Source organism: Balaenoptera physalus (genome assembly GCF_965194825.1).
Source record: "Balaenoptera physalus genome assembly, chromosome: 5".
Taxonomy (NCBI): domain Eukaryota; kingdom Metazoa; phylum Chordata; class Mammalia; order Artiodactyla; family Balaenopteridae; genus Balaenoptera; species Balaenoptera physalus.
Window position 1 is genome coordinate 66,133,228 of NC_138884.1, and position 26,936 is coordinate 66,160,163.

Genomic DNA, 26,936 nt, shown 5'->3' on the forward strand with positions numbered 1-26,936 from the left:
CTTTGCAGATTGTTATTTCTAATCATTTTTGGTGGTTCTTTTTCTGAACTCAGGTATTTTCCATATATGTACTCACAAGTTAGTATTATACAGGCACTGCAGAAATCCAGATCTCTCTCTCTCTCTCCCTCTCTCTCTCTCTCTCTCTCTCGCTCACTCACTCACTTTTCTCTTGTACTCTGCACTGTGAACTCTGGCTACCTTAGACTCCTGGACTTCCAAATCTATCTCCTCTAGTGAGAGGTAGTTGAGTTCTGCCTGAGTTTATGTTCTTCAGACAGTAGGCTGAGGCAATTATATGGCACATCTCATTTCTTTCCCATCTTTCAGGGATCACTTTTACATTGCTGGATGTGTTTCATTGTTTCATTTATTTTGTCTGGATTCTTTGTTGTTTTGGGTGGGAAGGTAAATCTGGTCTCTTTTGCTTCATTTTGGCTGGAAACAAAATCGGTTTTTTATTTACTCACATTTAACATCTGTACCTTTTCATGTATATTCAAGTTATCATCTGGTGTTATTTTCCTTCACTCTGAATTAACTTCCTTAGCATTTTTGTATGCAAGTTTGAATGGAATGAATTCTCTCAGTTTTGGTTTACAATAAAATGTCTTTTTCTTCCTTCATTTTTGAAGACTTATTTTTCTAGATACAGCATTCCCATTGACAGTATCTTTTGTTCAGCATATTACATATGTTGTTCTGTTGTATTCTAAACCCCACCTTTTTTTCTAATAAGTCAACAGTTATTTTAATTCCTGTTCCTGTGTTTGTGATATGTCATTTACCTCTGGCCTCTTTTAGTTGTTTATCTTTATCTATTTATATCCATAATTTCACAATGATGTGATTTTTTGAAGTATTTGTATCTGTAGTTTGATGCTTTTTCTCCAAATTTATGAATTTTGGGCTATAATATATTTTCAAGTAATTTTTTGCCCCATTCCCTCTGTCCTTTCCTATAGGACTTCAATTACATATATTTTAGGTACTTAATATTTCTATTATTCAGATTAGATACTTTCAACTGATCTATCTTCAAGTTCACTGATGTTTTCTTTTGCAGCCTCCTATTTTGTTTTATCAATTTCATTCAGTAAAATCTTTATTTTAGTTGTACTTCTTAGCCTTACTGCATTGATTTGGTTCTTTTTTATAGTTCTATTTCTTTGTTGATTTCCCATCTGATTATCCATATGAGTATAGTTTTCTTTAACTCATTGAGCATACTTTAATAGCTACTTTAGACTCCTAGTTGCTAATTGCAATACCCTGATAATTTCAGGAAGGTTTTCTATTGACTACATTTTTTCTCTGTACAGATGTTAATGTTTTTTTGCATTCTCATGATTTCTGAATAGATATTACATTTATATTTATATTTATGTCATTATAGAGGCTCTACATTTTGTTATAATTCTCTTCAGAGGATTGATTTTTTTTTTAAGCAGGTATTTCACTTGTCTGAACTCAGCTTGTGTCTCCCTTGCATGGGCAGCAGCTGAAACAGCCACCCAGATCTTTCAGGTTTGAACTACCACATTTTGAGGGTGTTCTGCATTCTCTTCCATGCATGAAAAATTTAGTGTTTTATTAGGATTTGTGCAGTTTTTAAACACTTTTTGTTTCCATCTCCTATCCAACTCTCTCTTTCCAAAGTTTCCTCCATAAGTTTCCAAATGCTTTCCCAACCCCAAGCTCTGTCCTCTGACACCTTAAGCTAGTAAGGTCATGGTTTTCCACCACAGGAGCAGTATTCAAATGGAAGATTCCTTCAGCCAAAACCTGCAAATTTGAAAATCTCATTTGTTCCATTTTCTACGTAAGGACAGACTCCCCTCCAGTTTCTGCTAGATTTGATCATTTTACATCACCTTCAAATAGATGTTTTTCTTTCTGTCTTATATTTCTATCTGCAGGAGGGTTAGGAGAACTAAACTGCAAAAACTTAAGCTCCATTAACCTCTAAAAATATTTATTTGCATATAAGCTACTCCACATAATTTTGTAAAGTAATCCAGGTAAAAATAAAAAAGTATCCTAATTTGTCACTAATTTCTTATAATCATTTCCTTTTCTCCCAAATCGGTTGAGTGCCTCTTATTTTGCAAGGACCCAAATCAGTGTTATTTATCATAAAATATTTCCAAAATCAATTGAAAGAAAATGCACCTGTCAACTTTTTCCCTGAAAAAAATTACTACCATGTACATGATTTTATAGATCCATATAAATATATCTGCCTTTAGTTGGGAAACATTTTTCAACATGGAATGGAAACTTTTTCTCCACCTGTCTGCTTAAATGAGTGTCATTTATCCTTTAAAACTTTTTTCAGTTGACTTTTTCTAGGAATATTTTCCCAAGCTATCCCATTTCTATCAAAAGTTGTTTGGGGTACCTCCTTTATGGACTTTTAGGCTATTTCCTCCCTTCCTTTTGGCATTTATCACACTGTAATGTATTGGTTGGTTTAACTTGTCTGTCTTTCTGATAGACTGAATTCCTTGAGGTCAGGCATTGAGTCATTTCTAAATTCCCATCACTTAGCACATTATTTTTGAAAAGTAAGTGCTTAAATAAATTTAATAAAGTAATAAAGTAAGCGCTTAAATAAATTTATTTAATTAAATTGAACTTTCAGTATGTAGAATAATATCATCTGTTTCATAATTTCCCCATATATTTTTTAGGTCAGTGAGAAAAAAATGAATATTTGGACACTTTCAGGGTTGCCCTTGTAAATATATTTCTTTTAACTGTTCTTCATATCAAAATACTGAAGCAGTATAATGTAATTTTTTACATTCTTAGTTCATTCAAGTCTTTACTTCATTCTAGTAGAATTCAAATAAAATAATGAGACCTACCCACACAGTTTTATTTTTAAAGTTGCAAGTGAATATCATCCTACTCTGACCAATCTGTAGTCATGTTTATTTCCTTGAAGAAAAATGGGCATTTATAACTTCAGATTTTTAAAACTGTGTGACCATTTATTTCATTTATTCCCTTACTAGTATAAAGATCAATTCAAATATTTTATCTTATTTTATATATTGGTTAAAACATTGCCTTCTGCTCTATCTTAAAATTAATCAGGAGTTTTACCTTCCTTTGAAATGCAAAATAAACAGTACATATAAGATATCAATAATTTAGAAAGTCATGAATACATTTTTCTACCAACAATTCATTCTAAACGTATTGTTTAAACAGACTCATTCAGTATTCAAAATAATGTTAAATTGAGCCATTATTCAGTATTAGTTGTTTTACTCCTTTCAAAATGTTTCTATGTTATTAAATTGTCTTATAACTGATAAAAAATTTTCATTTAAAGAAAAAGAACATAATTAATACTGAGGATAACTTTCTGCTATAAACGAAAGTTTGTGTTCCCAAAATTTCAAATATTGAAATCTTAACCCCCAAAATGATGGTATTAAGAGGTACCACATCTGAGAGTTAATTAGGTCATGAGAGCAAAGCCCTCATGGTTGATATTAGTGCCTTTATAAAAGAGACCCCAAAGGAATCACTTGCCCCTTATGCGATGTGAAGACACAGTGAAAAGACAGCTGTCTATGAACCAGGAAGAGGGTCCTTACTGTCACCTTGATCTTGGACTTCTCAGACCTAGAACTATGAGTAATAAATAATCTGCTGTTGTAAGCCACCCAGTGTATGGTATTTATTTAGAGCAGCCTGAACACTTTCCACCTGGAGAAAAAAGAACCCCTGTTCACAGGAGGAAAAAATAATTAGAAAACCAGGAACCATAAAATAATGCAAAGAAAGGAAAGTTAATCTTTGGATGTCAGAGAATTGATTCAACAAATAAATGTATAGATTAAGATATATTTAATTATATTTTTAATCTGATTTTTAAAATTATACTCCTATATGTTCACATGTACACCCCAAATAGAGTTTTGAATCACCTTTACAATCCAGTGTTTGGACATTAAAGAGGAAAGGAAGAATGAAAATAAAGAAATAAAAATCATTTATCATAGTCTTCAAGGTTTTGTCTTATTGTGAACCATCTGAATAGCTAACATTTTGGAGCATGCTCTACTGTCTGCTGAGAACACTGCTGTTTTGTTGCCTAAAACACTGCTAGCAGGTGGTAAAGATGAGGAAAGTACAGAAAATGGAACATTTGCCACTTGAGAGAAAATGGCTTGCACTAATTAGTTCTAAAAATTATTTGATGGCAATTCTACAATATGTTGTGTTAGAAATTGATAGCCAACTCTACAATGTCCTAAAAAAATTAAAGTACATTTTACCAAAAGGCTGTAAGTATTGGTGTTTATATTCTCTACAACACTAAGCTAGTAATATTTAATAATAATTAATGTTATTACTGAGAACCTTTCACTCTCAAAAGCTGTATAAGCTGGCAAGGTGGATTAGTGACACATGTTTCATTTTTGTTACATTGAGACTCTATAAAATAATATATTTAATTCCTGCGTGAGTCGACTCAGCTCTTCATGTTTTAAATATAAATAAAATTGCTTACTCTGGTGCATACTGAGGATTTTTCTTTTTTCTATTTTTGGCTGCGCCACACAGCTTGTGGGATCTTAGTTCCCCAGCCAGGGATCGAACCCAGGGGCCCAGTGGTGAGAGCGCCAAGTCCTAACCACTGGACTGCCAGGGAATTCCCTTTAACCAATTTCTGAACAGGCATGTTTGATTAGGATATGGTGCTAACAGGAGACGGGATCTAAAACAAACTTAGCTGCAATTATCATGGTGTACCTCTCTTCTCACTATGAGCCACTGTGCTCAGTGTACTCTAGTGAGCTCACTGTCTTCTTTATCTGTCCTTAACATGGACTTTTTATTTAGATGATTTTTTCCCCAACTGGGGTTAGAGTCTAATCCTAAATTTTAGCCTATCCTTTTCATCTAGGATTCAGAAAACTTCCCTGGCCAAACCTGATAGTTTACTCAGAATTAAGATTTATCTGATTCTGAGAATCACTACTGCCTAGGCTATTTGACCACTTACTACAATGGCTTGCTCACCTTTCTGGCTCTTACTTCTATTTTGGATATAGCTTACATTTATCTAAATCATTTAAAACAAAAATTGTCAAACTAAGGTATGAAGCCTAAATCTAATTCTCCCTCATTTTTATAAATAAAGTTTTTCAGAGCACAGCCATACCCATTTATTCACATATGGCCTATGGCTGTTTTCATGCTACAATGGGAGACTTGAGTAGTTTCAGTGCAGACCATATGTACCACAAAGCTGAAAATATTTTGTCTAGCTCTTTACAGAAAAGTTAGTTGAGCCTTGCTTTAAAGCTTCTATTCGAACAGTTGTTGACTATGAACATGACCTTTCTGACAATGGAATTAGCATTTTTACTACCAATCTAAACATTGTCTTTGTTTTACCTGCCTAATGTCTTCCTGTAGTTCCAGCATATCTCCCAGAGAAGCTTACCTGACATATAACATTAAATTATCTCCTTATTGTTCACTGTGTAATGTTTCCTGATAGGTACTCACAGGCATGATGATGATAATGATAGAGCCACAGAGAGAATACTCTTTTCGTAGGAACTAATCCTATTTCTTCCACTTCTTCTCTGTGAAACAGAGACCATCAAATCTAATTAATTGCTCATGTTAGATTAATATATCCTCTAACAGAAATAACTTTGGGTCTTTTATTATCCTTTTTAGTTGGGTTTCTTTTTTGCTCTTTTTTCCTAAACAGAATTGACTTGAAATCGAAGATTCTAGAATTTGGACCTGAGAAGTCATAGTTTAAGGGCTTAGGTATTGGAAACCAATGAGACTAGGTTTTTGCTCCCAGCTCCCCTGCTACTATCTGTAAATATATTATCATATTGCATTCTGAAATTGTAAATTACTAAAAATAAGTTCAAAATAAATAAATTGGGTGTTTTCCATATGATCAATAACACTGACCGCAGTGAGACTATTCAGCTTTTATTTTACATTTTCCAAAGCTTATTTGAAAAACATGATTTTATATTTTGAATACAAACGCATGTAGTTTTCAAATATACAACATTTCAAAGGCTGCGAATCATCAGTGTGCTCTTGCCGTGATCAGTAACATCATTAATATTGAGAACCCCACCAGGGCCTGGCACAGTGGATGTATCAACAATACTAAATACTTAAATTTTCCAGAGAGGCCTTTTCTTTCATGCTTCCACGCATTTGTCAATGGTTTTCTTTGAGTTTTGTCTTCTACTTTCTCACCCTTCAAGCCCGTGCTCACACAATGCTGTCTAGCGGATTCAACCTATGTGAGAGTCAATTCAGAGCCCAGAGAAGAATCTAAGCAAACCAAGTATACAAAGTACTATTGACTTTTCAGTGTCCCCATTTGTCCAGTTGTATATTGCTACATCTCTCTCATTCTGTAGGTCTAAATTCTGGAGATTAGATCTAAATCAACTATAGATCTAAGTTTTTTATCTCCCTTCTCTTTGGTGTAATATATCTTTGAATCTGTAGCCAAGAGGACAAAACAGATAAACAACCAAACAAACAAAAGCAACCTTTTTGGTCATGGCCTGATAACTTCTTTCCCTTTGAGTAAAACTGGACAATATCCTTTCCTGTTAAACTTCACTAATCTCCTTACTTCAATTAATATGGGCACAGCAATACACAGTATATTGAATCACAACATTTTATCAATTTCAGGACACATTAATTTCCACAATATCTCTGGAATTGGAGATTTATCTTAATATAAATGGAATGGTGTTTTAGTGTTGTGGTATAGTTCAATAATATAAGTTTTAATTTCCTAGTGTTACATAAAAGAAGCCTGTATTTTACAATCAATGGCATCTTAGATTTGAATACCTGTGTGTGTGTGTGTGTGTGTGTGTGTGTATGACCCATGGTTTTTGGTCAAGTCCTGTAGAATGTAAACTTTTTAATGAGAGTGAACGTTATGTGTCTAGCATACTTGGCACTTACTAGCTATTCAATAGTCATTAGTAAAATGATTAAATAAAATGCTACTCATAGTAACATATGTGGATGCATGTGGTCTAATTGGAATGCCAGTGCCTGTACTTGAATAATCTAGTAAATCCTGGAACATGTTCCACGATCTGCATTCCCAAGAGTATATAAATTCTACTTAGAAATGTTCATGAAAATGAGAGAAAACTCCAGTTAACTAAATTCAGATCTGCCAAGAGTTTTGCAGAGAAGTGTTATCAGTATTATCAGGAAGCATATGTGCAATGTCTAATAGCAGTTGTATGGAAAGTGCTCTGTTGTAATGTTACCACCTTTGGTTAATATGGCAAAAGTATCTCTGTTTTTTTCTTTTTCCTTTTTCTCTGGCTTCTATTTATCAGTCTTCATAAAGAAAATATCTTAATCCATGAATCTGCATGTCGATGTGCGTTGTAGGCTGAATAATGGTCTCCCCAAGATGTCCACATCTGAATCCCCAGAGCCTGTGAATATGTTACCTTACATAGTAAAAGGAACTTTGCAGATATGATGAAAGTTAAGGACTTTGAGATGTGGCTATTGTTTTGGATTATCTGGGTGGGTTAAACATAATTATAAGGGTCTACATAAGGAGGCAGAGGGAAATTTGACGACAGAAGAGGAGTGTCAGAGAAAGAAAGAGAATGTGATGAGGGAAGCAGAGATTGGAGTGATGTAGCCACAAGCCAAGGAATGTAAGTGTCTCCTAGAAACTGGAAGAGGCAAGGAGATTCTTCCCTTGGAACCTCTAGAAGGAAACAACCCTGCAGGCAACTTGATTTTAATCCTATAAAACGCACTTCAGACATTTGGCTTCCAGAACCTTAAGAGAATAAATTTGTGCTTTTTCAAGCCACTAAATTAGTGACAATTTGTTATAGCAGCAACAAGTAAAATAATATAACGTGCTACAAAGTTTTGTTTTTAGCCCTCTTCTAGTTCTATATAGCCATAGAAGATTCCATCCTCACCTGAATTTGTAACCACCATCTGTAAGCAGTTGATGCTCACATTCTGTCTGTGGGGTAAGGCATCTCCACCTTGATTTCACATAGGCAGCTTTAGCACAAAAGTCCAAAATGGAAATTGTTTCTCACTTTGACTTGTGCCACCCTCTGCATTACTGTTTTAGTGACTGGCACAATTCTAAGATGTTTGACTCACCATTTCTTCAAAAATCACATTAAACCGAGCACCAAATCTAGGATCTCACATCTTAATTGTTCCTGACTTAGACTTAACTTAAGGTTCTTCTTCTCTTACAGCACTATTTCAATAGAATCTATTATTTTTTCCATATTGCTGTAAGAGTGACATTTCTAAAAAAGCACAAGTGATTATGTCAGTTCTCTGCTCCAAAATTTTAAATGATTCAATTATTAATAATATAAAATCTTATCTATTGTAAGATACACATACTCCTTTACCTTTATATCTTGTACCAAAAGGTAACAGTCTTCTCATTTTTTTTAATGACATTGACTGTTTCAGGCCAGTTATTTTGGAGAATATCCCATATTCTGAATATGTTGCTTGATGGTGATGTTAGCCTCATTCTTTTATTCCCAATAAGTGAACGTTAGACCTTGAGGCCGAAATAGATTCAGATTAAACATGTAGGGGATGAATATTTCATAGGTGATTTTGGATACTTTTTAATGCACTAACCAGGAATACCATGGTGTGAGGATGCAATTCTATGAATGATCTTGAAGTTGATCACTTTAGAAGGTGTTTTTTTTAAATTTATATTTTGCAATTAATATGTGGAGTGATAATGGGCACCCCATTCATATCTTGCTTTCTAATACATTTTCATGTAATGGTTTTGGCATCCACTAATTATATATGATTGAATGGATTATAGCATAGAATGTTGTAAAAATGGTGATTTATAAATCATCATATATGTCTCATTCTTCTGCAAAGAGCTTTCTTTCATCACATATATATATATGTGTGTATATATATATATATTTACCTTTACTGTCAATTCATGGATTTTTAATTTAGTCTGCTACAATCAAAATAATGTATTCATTTACTGCTTACAACAGTTTCCACTATTTGCCACTAAAGTCATTGTTATCAGTAATTTAAGAACACCTTTACAATTCTAAGATGCTTTGATCTCATGACACTAGAATTAATAATTTTAACAAAAGAGTATAAGTATTTATGATTCTTCTCTACCATAGAGAAAAAGAATAGCATCTAATCACCTACTGTATAAAATCACTGTTCTAAAGAATTCTCGTGTTTTTCCCAGTCAATCCTCAAAACATATTAATATCTCTTGTAGCATTTGTTACCCACCCCTTACCTACCATCTCATTTTACAGATCAGGAAATCTATACCTCTGAAAGGCTAAATAAACTGCTCAAAAACACTTAATTAATAAAAGATAAGCAGAATTTAGACTCAGGTCTACTGGCTCTTTCCTACCTCACAGTGCCTCTCTGAAGTTCTAGTCACCTTTATTTTACTGTTATGATACTTAATAATGATCATATTAGTTGGAATTCTCCAGAGATACAGAACCAACGTATGTGTATGTGTGCATGTTGATAAATAGATGGATAGATAGAGAGATAAGGAGAAAGAGAAAGAGAGACAGAGATATTAAGGAATTGTCTCAGGCAACTATGGCGACTGGCAAGTCTGAAATCTGCAGGGAAGGCCAGGAGGCTAGAGACCCAGGAAAGCATTGATGTTGCAGTCTTGAGTCCTAAGGGAGTTGGGAGACAAAATTTCTTCTTCTTCAGAGGACCTCATCTTTTTCTCTTAAGGCCTTCAACTGATTGGATGAGGCCCACCAACATTATGAAGGATAATCTGCTTTACTCAAAGCCTACTAATTTAAATGTTAATCACATTAAAAAATACCTTCACAGAAATGTCTAGACTGGTGTTTGACCTAACATCTGTGCACCAGAGCCTATCCAAATTGAGTCATAAGATTAACCATAAAGTGATATGCAATGAATGTGCTATCTTATTTGTATATGTAATAGTGCCATGCTTCACACATTTGATTTCCCCAATGAGTTTAACTGTTTTTTTTTTTAGCATTGGAATATATGTTCACATTTAAGTTCATTAATTTCTTGTTCTTTATTGGTTGTGTTGTTTATGAATTCATTAAACTTTCTATTTGCCCATTCCAAATGATATGTGTAATATTTATTATGAAGTACGATATGTTATCTTTTTAACTGGAAGCTATAGCAATTAGAACAGCCATAGGTTAATGGCTTCAAATTTTAACTTAAACAAGTCCTTATTGGCAATCCTTTTTTGCTCGTCTTATGCACCCACTGTTAGTGCTTAAAAACAATTTTACAGTAAAAGCTATGAGTAGAGATTGTCTTCTTCCATGAGAGTAAAAGTGACACAGTACTTCAGAAAAATTCTTGACTAAACCCTGTTCTCCACAGAAGAACACTGGGTCCTAGAATTTTGAATATCAGAAAGGCAGAACCCCACTCATTCTTCATTTCTAGTCCATACCTTTAAGAGATGTGCTTCTAGGAAGGCCAATGTAGGCTTCCAGAAAAGTAGAAAAGTATAGTCACCCTGAGATAGACATTCCCTGACTATAAGAAGTCCAATCATTGTTTCAATTCATTCATTGGGTTTCTAAATAATCTCAAACTCCTAAAATCCCCACATTCTTTCATGAATTGTTTAGAATAATCCAAATTTTTCACCTCAAATCTCCTGTTATTTTAAGACAATGCATCAGCAAGTTCACTAAGTGAAAAAAAGCAAGTGGTAAACCCTGTATGTCCTTTCTTGCCTATGGTCCAGGTACCACTTCATTTAATCTTGATCTATTCCAATTATTTTCTAATTGTATCCTTGTTGTACCCCACCTACTGCCTGGACAATTTTGTATTTGTACTTTAGTTCTGTAACCCTACCCTCAGACTATGGCTCAGACTTGGCACTTTAGCTGTTACTTGTTTTAAGTAGAGTTGTTTTAGCTCTTCAAGATTAATTTTGAGTTGCAGATTACTTGGCTGACTTTATATTTGAATCTCTTTCAATCCTTTGCATATACACTTTAGACAAAAGATTTGTTTAAAAAATAATATAACACTCCATGTGGACTGACAGCAATAGGAAAGGGATCATCTGGACATGCACACAACATCTATAACAGAGACTCATACCTCTAATGTGTTTTTAGGAACTACTGATAATTTTTTCAAAAATTCTATAAGTTTTGGTCATTTGATTGAAAGTTTTGGTATTGTTTAGAAAAAGTGATTATCCTGTTGATTGTGAGGGACATAGAAAATAGTTACTTCCTTCTTTATATTTTTTATATTAAAAGAAAGAAAAGAGATATGAAGACAGTACAGTGGCTCATAGTAAATTTGTATCTATTACTGGAAAGGACCTGATGACATTACCTGTTTGGCTTTGCCTCTGACCTTAAATATATCCTAGAGTTTCAGAAAATATTCTTTCTCTCAAAATGAATGAAACTGAAGCAGAGAATTTCAAGGAAGAGCTGAAGCCTCAAAGGATAGGCCTGTATACAGATTAGCATGACTGAAAGTTGAACAAAGGGTCAACCCCAAGCTCACTCCTGACCTTTTCCCTTCACTCAGTGGCATTTATATGAGCTTAGACTGCAAGTATTCCAGAGATGGCAGAAAGCAGATCTGAGCACACTTCAAGCTATACTGATTCTTTTTTGCTCCAAAGAAATTAGCAAGTTATTTTTTATTTTCTCCCTGACCCCTGACATAGCCAAAAAAAAGAAACAAACAAACAAAAACAAAACAAAGCAATAAAAAACTAACAACAAATGAAAAAGGAAAGAAAATGAACTGTCTCAAGGTAAATATAGGAAACTAGCAGTATATTCTAAATTCTATATTGGCAGATAAAAATCTAGTTTTTGATAATAAGCTACAAGGCAATTAAGTTAATTTGAATTTAATCCTGCTCATTTGATAAAGAAGAAATTCTTCGTGGGGAATTTTAGAGGGAAAAATTTAAGGAACACCAGGATGAAAACAATTAAAATGAAAACCATCTTTATATTCAGTGATGATGCTTCTGTTAACTCAATTTTTAAGAGACCTTTCTATACAAGTATTGTACTTCTATAATAAGAAGAAAATGTTAATAGCAAAATTAACATATCAAGAGCTAGTCTCATATGCTACCATTTGTGTTGAACTCATTAATTTCTGGAAACTTATTAGCAATGATTTTTAAGTCTTCAACAAATGTTTGTGTTAAAGCAAAATTAAATTATACACAAACATACAGATATCATAACATATGCATTCACACACACACACACACAAACGTCATTAATCTTGATACATGACACAAAAAGATAAAAATCTCTGTAGTAGATGCCATTCATTCCCTATCCCATATATTTTCACCCCAAATGAGTTCACCAGTGGTTTTAGTTGACAGTTTCCAGCCTACCTTCAGCTTTTCATTTAAGACTTTTTTATTTTTTTATTTTTATTTTTTTAGTATCAATTATATTTTATTTTTTCTTAACGTCTCTATTGAAGTATAATTGCTTTACAATGGTGTGTTAGTTTCTGCTGTATAACAAAGTGAATCAGCTATACATATACATATACATATATCCCCATATCTCCTCCCTTTTGCGTCTCCCTCCCACCCTCCTTATCCCACCCCTCTAGGTGGACACAAAGCACACAGCTGATCTCCTTGTGCTATGCGGCTGCTTCCCACTAGCTATCAATTTTATATTTGGTAGTGTATATATGTCCATGCCACTCTCTCACTTCGTCCCAGCTTACCCTTCCCCCTCCCCGTGTCCTCAAGTCCATTCTCTACATCTGCGTCTTTATTCCTGTCCTGCTCCTAGGTTCTTCAGAACCATTTTTTTTTAGATTCCATATATATGTGTTAGCACATGGTATTTGTTTTTCTCTTTCTGACTTAATTCACTCTGTATGACAGAATCTAGGTCCGTGCACCTCACTACAAATAACTCAATTTCGTTTCCTTTTATGGCTGAGTAATATTCCATTGTATATATGTGTCACATCTTCTTTATCCATTCATCTGTTGATGGACACTTAGGTTGCTTCCATGTCCTGGCTATTGTAAAAAGAGCTGCAATGAACATTGTGGTACATGACTCTTTTTGAATTATGGTTTTCTCAGGGTATATGCCCAGTAGTGGGATTGCTGGGTCATATGGTAGTTCTATTTTTAGTTTTTTAAGGAACCTCCATACTGTTCTCCGTAGTGGCTGTATCAATTTACATTCCCACCAACAGTGCAAGAGGGTTCCCTTTTCTCCATACCCTCTCCAGCATTTATTGTTTGTAGATTTTTTGATGATGGACATTCTGACTGGTGTGAGGTGATCCCTCATTGTAGTTTTGATTTGCATTTCTCTAATGATTAGTGATGTTGAGCATCCTTTCATGTGTTTGTTGGCAATCTGTATATCTTCTTTGGAGAAATGTCTATTTAGGTAAGACTTTCTTTAGTTTTGTCTTGTGAGGACTTTTTAAATCACTTGATTGAAGTATGATTGACATGTAAGAAGCTGTACATATTTAATGTACACAACTCCTTGAGTTTTGGGATAAGTATATACCCATGAAATCATCGCTGACCACTATCAATACCATAGACAGATCCATTACTTCCCAAAGTTTCCTCCCTTCCCCTAGATGAGGATGATGATGATTTTGTAGGTGCATGATGGTAAGAATGTTTAACATAAGCTCTACCCCCTTAGTGAATTTTAAGAATACAATACATTATTGTTGAAGACTTTATTGGTACCTAAGAACTTGCTTGAACCTTGAAACAATGGGGAATGGGGTGGTCAATGAATAATAACAAGATTTCCCCTTTCTGGAAGGATGATTCTGAAGCCTGTTCCATATCGTTTTCCAGAGGGTCTTTAGAGGGCTAAGTGCCCATAACCCAAGCTTCTCTTCCCTGCCTCACACTTTCTTACTTGCACTTCCTGGGATCCTCTCTCACATACATTCTTTGTACCCAAATTCTTTTCTCTGAATCTGTGTTTTGAGCCATCCAAACTTGACATAATTGAACAAGGCAAATATAATTTGTTCATTTGAGTTACCTCTGCTGCTGAAATAATCAATAATAGAAATAGAAAACCTGGTGAAATGGAATTCTGGCAGGACTGTAAGATGACCAAAATATATTGACTGGTTTTCAATTTAATTATTTTACATATGCAGGTTCAAAAGTGTCCTTGAATGACTATTTTCAAACTATCTAAATAAAACTACTTTAAGTGAAATGCACATTTATTTTTAGTGATGTAGAATAAAACATAATTCCTCACTAAGAAAATAATTGGAGATTCCCTCCAATTAATTTTAGTAGGATTTCAACTGTTCATATTTGTAAGCTGTTCAAAAAAAGGGAAAATAATCCTAGTAAATATACTCCTTACTGTTATAAATAATATATTCTCTATTGAAAAATGTGTTCTTGGTTTAATCTTCAAAGTTACTTGACTATCTCCAGTGGATTCTGTTTTGAATAAATTTTGGTTTTAGTTTCTTTCTTCTTGCCGTAGAGAATAAAGCACTTCCCTAAGAAAAAACCTGAGGTGATTCATGCTACATGCCGTAAAATACAATTTTCGTTATTTCCTTTTAAATTAATTTTGGATATTTATTATATCCATAATACAAGATCACTTACAGCACATGAGAGTGAGATTGTGCAGTTGGGATTGCCCACGGCCCAGCTCATATGAGTAATTGTAAGTAGTGTAATACCCGTGCTTTTTTATTGGCTAATGCTTTAAGGTGGCATCTGTCATCAGCATCCTCATATAAACTCACCATTGCTACAGCATCTGTTCCATCACACAGTGTTCTATTTCTGTGTCTCACACATCTAGCAAGAGAAGAACAAATAGGCTATTTTAAAATAAGTTGCCAGTGTTTCTAAATGAGAACTCGAATCATCTTTGCCAGAAATGTATGTGACAGAACAAGAATAAGCTATGACATGTGACTTTAAAGAATATTAAAAAATGAGTTAACTGATTTATTTATATTTAAATTTTAAGATTATGCAATTAAATAATTAGAGGACAGGTTTATGGTCCTTTTTAATCATATTTTTTAAAAGTATGTGTAACTTAGCTTTCATTCTGGATTGAAATATCATACAAGTGTGATGAATCTTTTTGAAACTTGGTAGATTCAACATAGCTAATTTTCATTTCACTAGAAATTAAACTTGAATTCATCTATGTATTCATCCTTTCATTCAAGAAATGTTGATGGATCATACTATATGCTAGGACTTAGAGATAAGATAATTTTTTGAAAAAGCAATGACAAAAGTGCCTGGTTTCATGCAGCATATCATTCTAGAAGAGGAAGGCAGAGAATAAGAAAATAAAACAGTTAATATATATCAGGTGCATAAGGGCTGTGAAGGGAAATAAAGGAGGATGTGGGGATAAGAGTTGCAAAAGAGGGTATTACTTTAGAAACATCTATCTGGGAGTAAGTTTCTGATTGAGTGGAAAATTGTATCTCAAGTACAATTGATAATTGGAATCAAAGATTAAAGAAATATATAGTCACTTTTTCCTTTTAGAAAAGGTGATTAGAAAACATCCTGAATGGTTAAAGTTTTAGCACTGCCTGGCAAAAGCTAGTTAGAGAAACCATCCCTAAGAATCAAAAAGTACATGATTCTACAATCCAAAAGCAGAGTGTAAAAGTATGTAAGAAATCTCAAACAAGCCAATCCCTAGGAGAGCTTTCTCTTGTGCTTCAATGCAAGCATTGTATTTTAATGTAAACCCTATACATAGTTTACATGACTTAATGGAGAATAGTGCATTTTGTTTAAAAAGTGCAGCATAAATTATTACCATGATGTTAAATTATTCCTCTTACTGCTTTACAACTATTTGAGAACATTTTGCATGAGAAAAAAATGTTCAAATATAAATGAAGGCCACCCAATGTGTGAAAGGTAGCAGCATTTTGTGGCACATGGTGTGTCACTCAAAGAAAGAAAAGGCATGACAAAATTCCATTTAGTCATGTATTTATTCAATGAATTTATTCAAACAGTATTCATTTCAGACTAAGTAAATATGCCACAGAACAAGTAAGAGCTTTCAGTTTTTATTGCTTTGCACTGAATGTAAAACACTGCCATTGTTTATATTTTAATTAAACAACGGCTAGAAAATAGTTCTTAAAGTGTAAAACATATATTGTATGTAATCAAGGAATCATGTTATATTTAAAGCAAAAATTTTAAATGATACTGTGTTGAGCTATAAGGAATGTATTTTCTGAACAAATAATAAGTGAGTAAATCAGTGGAAATATTTGAGCAAATGCAAGCTCTTGCCATAATATTAAGGTATGATCTTTTCTTTCAACAGGGTTACAATGTAGTTATAAAGAAGCAAATCATATTAACATAATGGGCAAATACTAAAGAAGTAATAATTAGGTATTACATTTAAGACTGAATCTGCATACTGTTTGATGGTGTGTGTATGTCGTTGTGGTAATCATTCAGGGTCCAGAGTCAAAAGTCGTGGATTCTACCTCTGCAATTTCATAAGAGGGTAATTTTGAGTTTTGTTGTGTTCATCTCTAAATAATAAAATATGTGAAAGAGAAATAGGGAGAGAGGGAGAGAGAGAGAGGCTCAAATGAGGCAATGCATCTGAAAGGTACCAAAAGTGGTTTTGGTTTTAACCACCATTAATATAAAATTTCAGAAGGGTGCTTCACTGATTCATTCATTCATTCTATGCTTATAGAACCCCATTTATATATCAGGCACTGTTCTATGGCTAGATATAGAGCATAGAATAGATCAATCCCCTACTCTGGGCAAGCTTACATTCTAGGGAAGGGGACAGAAAATGAATAAATAAACAGATATATCACATATCAGATCAGATTGTAAACACTAGAAAAAATATAGCAAAATAAGGAGATGCAGAATGATAGCCTTTGGGAGAACTAATTTAAGCAGGGTAATTGGGGAACTCTGTTCTGAGACATGTCACATAGTAAGAGATCTGAATGAAATAAGAATGAAAACTATGAGGGATTTTAGGGTTAATAGAGTTTCAGGAATATAGGTAAATAAATGAAGAAGCATCGGGGAAATAAGCTTGGCATATCAGAAAAGGAGCAGGGAAGGACAATGTGAGTGAGGGGTCAGTATGATAGGAGATGGGACTGGGGTTTTGTGGAGAAGGGTCTGACATGAAAAAAGGATGGGGATTGTCAGGAAAGGCTTAGAAAGGTTGTAGAACTTTATTAGAATCTGGACGGAAAGTTGAGATTTGTATAGAAGAAAAGGCAGGGACTCCAAGATGAGGGAAACCTGAAAAAGAAGTGAGTAAAACAAACATCAAAATATTGAGGGAATTGGGATCATAATAGGAACTATAATAGGATAGTGAACCAAAGCAATGATTTAGAAATAAGCAGCTATTCAACAGCTGTTTGATATAAAATGTATCCTGGCAATGAGAAGAAGGATGGCTTGATATCACAAGCACCTAAGATAAGGTTGTATTAATTAACCTATGGCTCAAAGTCACCCACGACATGATGTATTAGCCAGAGTAGGCTAACTGATTTAACAAACAAACCACTATATCACACTGGTTTTATACAATTAGTTTATTTCTCACTTATATCACAGAGGGGACAGACCCTCATGGGAGCCTTGCTCTACAGAGTCATCTGGACCCCCAGGATCCTTCCAGATCATAGTTTTGCTTGCCTCTAAATCCTTGAATTCCTCCTCATTCAGTCAACTGATGGCAAGAGCATAGCCGTGGTATTAAGAAGGAGCATGTGTTTATTGTCTCTTCCAGAAAGGAAAGCTGATTACTTCCTATTCAATTACTTGAACCTAAGCCAAGTGGCCATACATCACTGAAAAGGAGCCTGGAAAAAATAGTCCAGTTGTATGACGAGGAAGAAAAAACAGAGAAAATATAGTCAGAGATACATTGCACATTACATACAAGTAGGTAGTACAAAGGAAATTTAGTCAAAAGAATGTATATATTAGAAGGAATAATAACACATATAAAGTAAATGACACAAAGAAAACATAAAACATCCAGTGTCATCAATGCTATTCTTCTTATTTTAATATCTCTATTAAAAATTATAAAAACTGTCATCATTATCAAAAAACTTTTCAGTAAACATCACTAGGACAAAATCTTCATAACAAAATGTTCTATCTTTTATTAAAATATTACCTTTTGAATTGAATTTCATATTTTCTGGTTTCCTACATACTCATAGAGTACAGCAATGTAGACCATGGCATTTGTATAATGGGATTATTTTTAATCATTTATTTTTTCCATGTTCCCTAAGTGAATAATTCTGGTTCATTATGTCTTCCTTCTAAAATGCAATATGTGCATGCATCTGTGTGATTTCTATTTATTGAAAAATTTTCTTTTTCTTGCTAATTAGAAACAATGAGAGCTTAAAGTGATGTTTTCCTTTTAATTTAATGCAGAGGTGTTATGAAAATAGCAACTTGCTACCTGGAACTATTTGGAAGCATCAATGATAAAAGCAAGATTTTACAATAAAAAAATAATATTTGTTAAAGATAATGTAGTAGTTGTTAAGCATATCCAGAATGAATGCAAAACTCACATACAGTCTTACAAAATTTGACTATATGGACTGTGGCATATAATGACCCATGAAAAATTGGTCAGTTGTCCTATACCCTAAACATCCATGTAGTAACAGTAATAGTGGTAGTAATAATAGTAATTATAATTATAATAAAACAATTACGTTAAAAATCACTTTGACATAGAAGACTCTCCTCAAACACATGATCCATTAGGAAGATCTAGGAGACATGACACAGAATTATTCTTGATTGCATTCAGGCATATCAGTAATTAAACCTATAAATAACTATCAGTTTTACATCAGCTATAAAAGCCTCCTGTCTTTCTCTCATATTTATTCTCTCTCTCTTTTTCTCTCTCTTTCTCTCTCCATCCCTCCCTCTTTCTCCTACCAGGACACTATTATCTGGTGGCTAAAATCTGACTGTATCTTATCATTCAAAAATATTAACTTCCAATATACGCTGATGCTAAAATGATAGTGCCCGGCTAGTGCCCGGCTAAAGCAGTGTCTTTTAAAAGTATTTTCCCCTCATATATCCCCTACAATAATTTAGAATAAAACAAGTATTTTCAAGAAAATTTTTAGGTTGACAATTAAATTCTAACAGTTTAAATAGCTAAAACTTTTGAAATTTTGCTCATTAAATATTGCCATTTTAAAATGGACAGGTTATGTCAGTCTTTTAATAACATACAGTGAGATCTAAATATAATAATGATTTGAAACACAACATTAATAATTAAAAAGAAATACATGAACAAGTATAATACTATGTGGTCTTTACTTCTTTAGATCATGTTCAATCCCAATGCCTCCACAGAATTTTATTCAAACCTATCCTTTTAATATAAGGTGTAGATAAATGTACTAGAGAAGGGAGATGTAGGAAAGAAGCTGCTTGACTCAGAAACCTTAATCTGTCTTAGGAAAGAATACATATGGAAGTGAGGATCAGAAAATGAATTTCCTTAAAAGCATCTGAGCTTGTTGTATCTTGTAACCCCAGGCTATCTGTACCCCAGTTGGAAGACGAATGGTCTAAGGAGGCTGCCTGCAAACTGGGGACAATCCCTTGGAGAGTTTGAATATGCAGACTAACACTGGTTCCTTACTTAGTCCCTTTTTTTTCTGTCACATATCACAGATGGCATGCAATGTTTCCTGCGTAAACAGTAGAAGTTCCACATCCTGGAGAGATTGACAGAGCCACACTTCTATTTGCTGAGAATTTTCTGACTTATTGAAGTTTGCATGTGCACAGTTGAATGGACTTACATACTATATATTTTATAGGCTTAATTAATTAATACAATACTTACAAATGGACAAGTGGCCTACAAATATTTCTGCCAAATAAACATATGTTAAAGATAATATATGATTAATAATCCAAACATGAACAAATATCAGAAAATGGCAGAACTGATACTTATCAATCAAGTTCAATCTTCTGGTCTGCCACCCTGCCACACAAAAACAGTGATGGTCTAAATGATATGACAAGAGGTTTGTAAAAAACTTCGAAGTCATCAAAAAGACAATTTGAAGTATAAATGTACATCTGTAATTATTAAAATCTTTAAACTTAATCACTTATAACATCTTTGTATTTTGTGATGGTTTACAATGTAGTACATATTGCATCAGTAAAGAAGTATGTGTAAACAATTTATAAATAAATAAACATATTTGGGGATATTTGTCCAAAAATATTTTAATGGTGGGTTGTATTATCAAAAAACTTTGGGGATCCATTGTCTAGAGAAAGCCTAGGGTTAATTTTTCTATATGATAGAAAGAACAATAGCTCTGCACCTGCCTATTTAGAAATTTTGTCAGCATTATTTCCTCTGTATATTTTGTACTAAATGGCAAATATAGAAGAAACAGTCACCTTCCAATAATGCTTATGATAACATAATTATGCTATTCTACATGTATAAATAGTATTAATAATATTATGATTTTCAGGTAATTCATACATAAATAACTAAAGACAATGATTTTTTTTGAACGATAGAATATAAAGTTTGGGAGAAGGTACATAATTAGACACAGTTTTCTTTCAGGATGAATCATTTCCCCACAGCATTCTTAGTCAATGTAAATTCCAGCAGAACTCCCAAAATATTTGAGTCATGAGCTGAATACATCTTTGTCTTAAGCTGGCATTCCACAGAGAAGCAGAGACCTCTGAAGAAACAAACTAATCTTCACCAGTTTTACAAGTTGGACTTAGCTGTATTCATCACTTCTTTCACAGATACAGAGTTTGCATTTAAGATTTTTTGTGTCTGTGTCCTATAGCTCTGGGCAGGTGTTCAATTTTGGGATAACATTACCATTAATTTATATGCTTCAGGTTAACAAACATGGAACAATTAATATTTTCTTTTCACTGCTAACCAAATTATAGAGTCTTCATTTCTGGAAGATGCATGACCTGAAATACCACTGTGCTTTAATATAATCGATGGGTACCTAAAATGTCTTCTAATTGAGCTCCTTATTTCAGATCTGAGAACTGCAATTCAGACCGAAAGAATGCAAAGAAAATGCTTTACAACCCAAAGTAAAATTCCCTCAACTTAGAGCACCTAAACACCTGAAAAAGAACCAGAATGAATAAATGAATTTGTCTGCACTAATTAGCAATTTCCAACCTAAGGCACGTGTGAACAGACTGGACTATAAGGTTGAGGCTGAAACTGACTTGAAAACAATGAAAAACTCAGTTCTAGAAATGGTTATAAGAAAGAATTGTAAAAATTGTGAAAATGGATTTGCATTAGTCATTTTTTTCAGCCACACTTGCAAACACAATTACAGCAATTTTACCAGTAGTTGTGTGCAAATCTGAATAGTAATTATACACATGCACAGCTTCATTAGAATTTCATGCATGTCTTTCTAATACGTTATTAACTAAAAGTTAACTGCTTTTTGCTTAAATAAAATAGTGAGATGATTTCAGTTACTCATAACTAAAAAAGGTTTATTTTTTCTTTTCTGCTTTTTAATTTAGACTTCTATTTAAAATTGATACTCAGGATATACCATCAAACATTTTTCAATAACCTGAAAGGAAAAATGTATTCCACTCAGAACAAACAAACAAACAAACATAAACCCAGGTCCAAGTACCAATGTAGATTTAATCCTTGATATCACAGTTGTTTTTGTGATTTCATTAAGGTTAAGCTAAAAAGATTTAAAGCAGTTTGCCCAAATTGTGTCTCAGTTTTGCTACTATTCTAAAATATAACTCATTAAAGGTTGTTTAGTAAGAAGATGGGAGAAAGTAAAGAATACAGGGAAAATGCACTGTGTATTTATTTATAAAATCTATATTATTTTAATGTATTTTTGTGTTGCCAGACTGAAAATCTGTGGGTCTTCTAAATGCAAAGATACTTAAAAATATGCATTTTATTTTTAGCATTTTGCAAGTAAATATACGATGATCTTAGAGTTTAAAAACATTCCTAATCACATCCAAAGATATATTAATTAGACGTAATTCTAACATAAAGTAGTTATCACACAATCACAAAGTATGAAAAGTTCTTACCTATGAGTAAGGAGGCTGAGAACTTTTAAAAAATCAATTCAACTCAATTCAAAAACACGGTTTGCATATATACACACCTCAAATTACTGTAGACATTGACAACAAAAATTACTAGTGCATGTTTCCCGCCACTAAAGACTTTATATGGTACAGGAGTCATAAGTATCACCAAATCTAAATGCTACCTTGGAAGTAATACAAAAATGCAAGGAAAACATCATTCATTTTTTAATGTCGTGGCCTATTCGTAAATACTTGAAGAAGTGACATTAGAGCAGATTATTATAGAATGAGAAGAAATTTCACAGGCAGAGAAGTCAGAAGGATATTACATTCTATCCCATTGCTGAATTCTTCTTGTATTTTCTCATTTCTCATTTCCTCTTGTATTTCCATCATTTCAAATATTATCTAAATCATTTTCAAACTTTCTTATCCCTCAGGTTTTGTTTGAAAGATAATTTTCTACAAGAGATCATCTATGAACCAACAACAATGAATAGTTTTTCCTTATATTCAGTTTGAGTATCTTAAATTTTAATTAAATAATTTAAGCTGCTCATATTTACTTAAATAACTTTATATTTGGTCCAATGTATGATTTTATTTTATGCTTTTTTGGGTTCCTTTTTGTTCCATTTTTTGTTTTACTGGCACTTCTCTCTGCAGTGATTTAAAACGTAGGGTGCTAATTTCAATTAAAGATTTTGAATTTTTTTTAAAAAAACGGGTTTATTAGTATTAAAATTAAACCATTTATTTTTAGTCTCTCTTACTCATTTTCCTTACATTTCTTCCCTAACATTTTCCTCAGTTCACATGTAATTTATCTTGAGGTCACAAGAAACATATTTAAAAAATAAATTTATCATTTAAGTTTTTTTTTATACTTAAACATTCTATTTTGGAGTTATAATTACAATAGTTATTTAAATGCATTAAAACCCTATGCTTTCCAATAGACTTTAATACCTTCACACATTTATCTTGGTTTTTTAGCTGTTAAATGTTCATAGCCATTCCTTTGTTCATATTTTGCTCAACTCTTGGTGATATGGAAAAATTATTCCAGAAATTTTTTGAGGAAAATATATTTGAGTGTTATTCTTTTGAAGCTATACAGGGCTCTGAATGTTTCCTCCACACAGGAACAATGTCTTTGCTGGAAAAAACGGTTCTGAATTAAAATTGTTTTTCTGTTAAACTTCTATTGACTTTGCTTCACTGTCCTCCTGCATTTATTGCTGCATAAACAAAACAAAACAAAAAAGAAACCCCATGAACTCCTTAGATGAAAGTCACTATAGAAATACAGCAATAGGGACTTCCCTGGCGGTCCGGTAGTTGAGACTTCGCCTTCCAATGCAGGCGGTGCAGGTTCAATCCCTGGTTGGGGAGCTAAGATCCCACAAGTCTCGGGGCCAAAAAACCAAAAACATAAAACAGAAGCAATATTGTAACAAATTCAATAAAGACTTTAAAAAAAATGTTCCACATCAAAAATAAAAAAAATAAAAAATTAAAAATTAATAAAAAAAGAAATATAGCAATAAAGTCACTATAGAACTTACCAATAAATAAACTGTTTTCTCAGAAGTCAGTGGTCAAAGGAGAACCACTTCCCCTCTTTGGAGAGGGGAGCGGTAACAATATTCGTCCCTTGCCAAATTTGGAATATTTCAATTGAAAAATTTTACAGACATTATAGAGAACGAGTTTGCAATATTTAGGTAAGATTAAAATTTGAATCTTATAGTCATTTAATTCCATTTCTAAGTATGTAAATTTAAATAAACTCTTACATGTGCAAGAATTTTTATTAAATTGCAAACAGTAGAAAAAATGGATAACTAAAAAATGGATAACTTTCTGAAAGAGATGTATATTTATTGACATGTATAGGAGTTGAAAATATAATTCTGACATTAAAAATACAAATTGAAGAATACTACATATATGTTAAATATTTTTGAAATATTTAAAACCACATAAACTATATTATTTCATTTTAGTTTTATTTTAATAAATGTTATACATGGGTATAATTTAAAGACACATAGTTATAAAATTTATTAATAAAACAGTGCTTCCGTCTCTGCTCCTAACATCTTTATCTCCAAAATCAACAATTTTGACCCTTTTAGCTGATTATTTTTGTATGTTAACACTGTATTTCTAAATAACATGTAAATACTTCAGCATCTCTATTTAAGGTTTATGCATTATCTATTGATTTTGTAATAATAAAGATAAGGATTTTGTTCTCTTTGATAATTCCCCTCTATAACCATTCTCTCACATCCTTCCATCACATCTATTTATCAGAAATTTTATTAGATCTACATTCACCATTTGCATTGTTCTTACTATGTGATTGCTATCAACAGGTCATTCAAGAGTTATCATATGATTACTTGTCTTTTCCTTAAACCTATGTTTTCCCTGAATAACAGTCTTGTTCTTTCTACCTATCAGTGAAATATCTCCAAAAAATTGCTAATTATATTACTCTTCTCCTTGTATTAAAATGCATCAGGCATTCTATCAATTTTATCTTCTGAAAGCAACCTTTCTTGTTGGAACTTATAAAAATCAGGTAGCTAATTAGTTTTTCCACTTGTTGATTTAGGATTCAACTTTCTTGGGCCTCTTAGATTATTTATCACTCAGCCATTTGCAGTCTTATCTTCCAAGATAGTTTTCTGTTGTCTCCTTGCCTGTTCTCTTGCTCATTATGAATTTCTGTTTGTTTTTTTAAAATCTCTTTATTAGTAACTTTAGTAGAGTTTTAGAGGTAATCTAAAGCAGATGCTTGAGTTCTATCTGCTACCTTTATATAACGCACAAATTCATCAGTATTTTTAATTTGGGCAAATCTGGGAGCTGTGAAAGTTTATTCATGTGGAATTAAGGGTACATGAATATTTTATGTAGTTGTTTGCAATTTTTAAAAATATTTTTAATGTGAAATTTATGTTTCAAAAATCCCATTAAGATATTTGGTCTACATAATAGAGTTCTTGAATTTTCATAGTACTATATTACTACATGATAATGAAAGTTTTAACCCACTTAAGACAATTAGAAAATCCAAAGTGGGAAGATATAAAAATGGACCTCAAGTAAAACTCCCAGTACAAAGTCATTAAAATAGTTGATTCTTGCTTTTCTAGTGTTTTCACTTTTTTTTTTTTCTGGAAAACCATTGTACACAAATAAATATGTAATTTTTTCCACAGTGTGCTTGGAGAAACCAAGTCATAATCCTGTGCCCACATGTATGATGATGTTTAAAAAAGAGATCTGTTTCCATTTTCCTCATACCAGCTGTCTGACATTTCAAAATATAAGAAGTACTGCTCAGCTTGAGTGAACTCAAAAATATCTCTGCAAATGTATTTGAACTCATCTTTTGAAATGTCAGTTTGGGATGAAGTGATATGAGTTACTCATTCAGGTACTGGAATATGTCTAAAGAGTCTAAAAATTTTTAAGGAGAAATAATGAGGTTGAAGAGTCTATTCTGAATAAATCAAGGAAGTAAAAGTTTGTGTGACTATTATTTCATTAAGATAGTTATTATTATGATACTTAAAGTTTCAGTATAGACATGTTATTGTGGAATTTGCATATCAAGATATTCATTTAATTTTCTGAAATTTTTCCTTCAAATATTCTTTTTTATTTATTTAATATTCCATTGACTATTTCACTTGCTGTTTTGTGTACATGTTGAATATCTTTGTGTGTCCTAACATTTTCTTTTTACAGAGATTTATTATACAGTTGGATATGATTTATCCTGTTTCTGTTGAATAAGTTGGAGGTGCAAATGGAATGACTGTAAACCACATATCTTTAAAAATTAATGATGAAAATGGCATAACATTTGGCTTAACAATTGCACTTGTGAGCACTTACTCCAAAGATATGAAACTTATTTTCACACAGGAACTTGTACACGAATGTTCATAGCAGCTTTATTTGTAGCAGCCCAAAGCTGGAAGCTACTCATCTGTCCTTCAATTAGTGAATGATTAAACAAACTGTGGTACATCCATACCACGGACTACTACTCAGCAATCAAAGGGAATGAGCTATTGATATGCCAACAACTTGGATGAATCTCAAGGAAATTATGCTGAATGAATAAAGCCAGTCTCAAAAGGGTACATATTATATCATTCCACTTATGTAGCATTGTAAAATGGCATAATAAATGGAGGATTTATTAATGGTTTCCAGGGGATGGGGTAGAGGGATATGTGTGGATATAAAAGATAACATGAGGGAATATTTTAGTGACGGTATGAGTATCCTGATTTTCCTGGAGGATACACAAGGCTACATACACATGAAATAAAATTGCATAGACATACACGCTCATACACACACACACACACACACACACACACACACAAATAAATGAGTGCATGTATAACTGTTGAAATGTGAATAAGCTCTATAAATTGTACCAATGATATTTCTTGGTTTTGATTTTGTATTATAAATGTGTCACGTTAACATTAGGGGAGATTTAGGGATTTAGGGAAGGGTTATGTGACTCTTCTCTACATTTCTTTGCAATGTCTTATGAATCTATAGTTATTTCAAAATGAAATGTCTACAAAAATGCACTTGTAAAAAAAAAAAAATGCAC

At 32.8% G+C, this 26,936-nt stretch overlaps 3 long non-coding RNA genes across 3 annotated transcripts in view; all 3 read right to left on the reverse strand.

Moving 5' to 3' along the window:
• LOC309661923 overlaps positions 1-26,936 on the reverse strand; it is an 865,375-nt gene that overhangs the window by 303,886 nt on the left and 534,553 nt on the right. The window lies entirely within an intron of this gene.
• LOC309661915 overlaps positions 1-26,936 on the reverse strand; it is a 550,870-nt gene that overhangs the window by 70,431 nt on the left and 453,503 nt on the right. The gene's annotated exons all lie outside the window — the stretch shown is intronic.
• The window catches only part of LOC309661908, a 34,836-nt gene continuing 9,508 nt past the window's right edge, over positions 1,609-26,936 (reverse strand). The window contains exon 2 of the long non-coding RNA XR_014264359.1: positions 1,609-17,407. This is a non-coding gene — a long non-coding RNA (uncharacterized lncRNA). The remainder of the gene's footprint in view (positions 17,408-26,936) is intronic.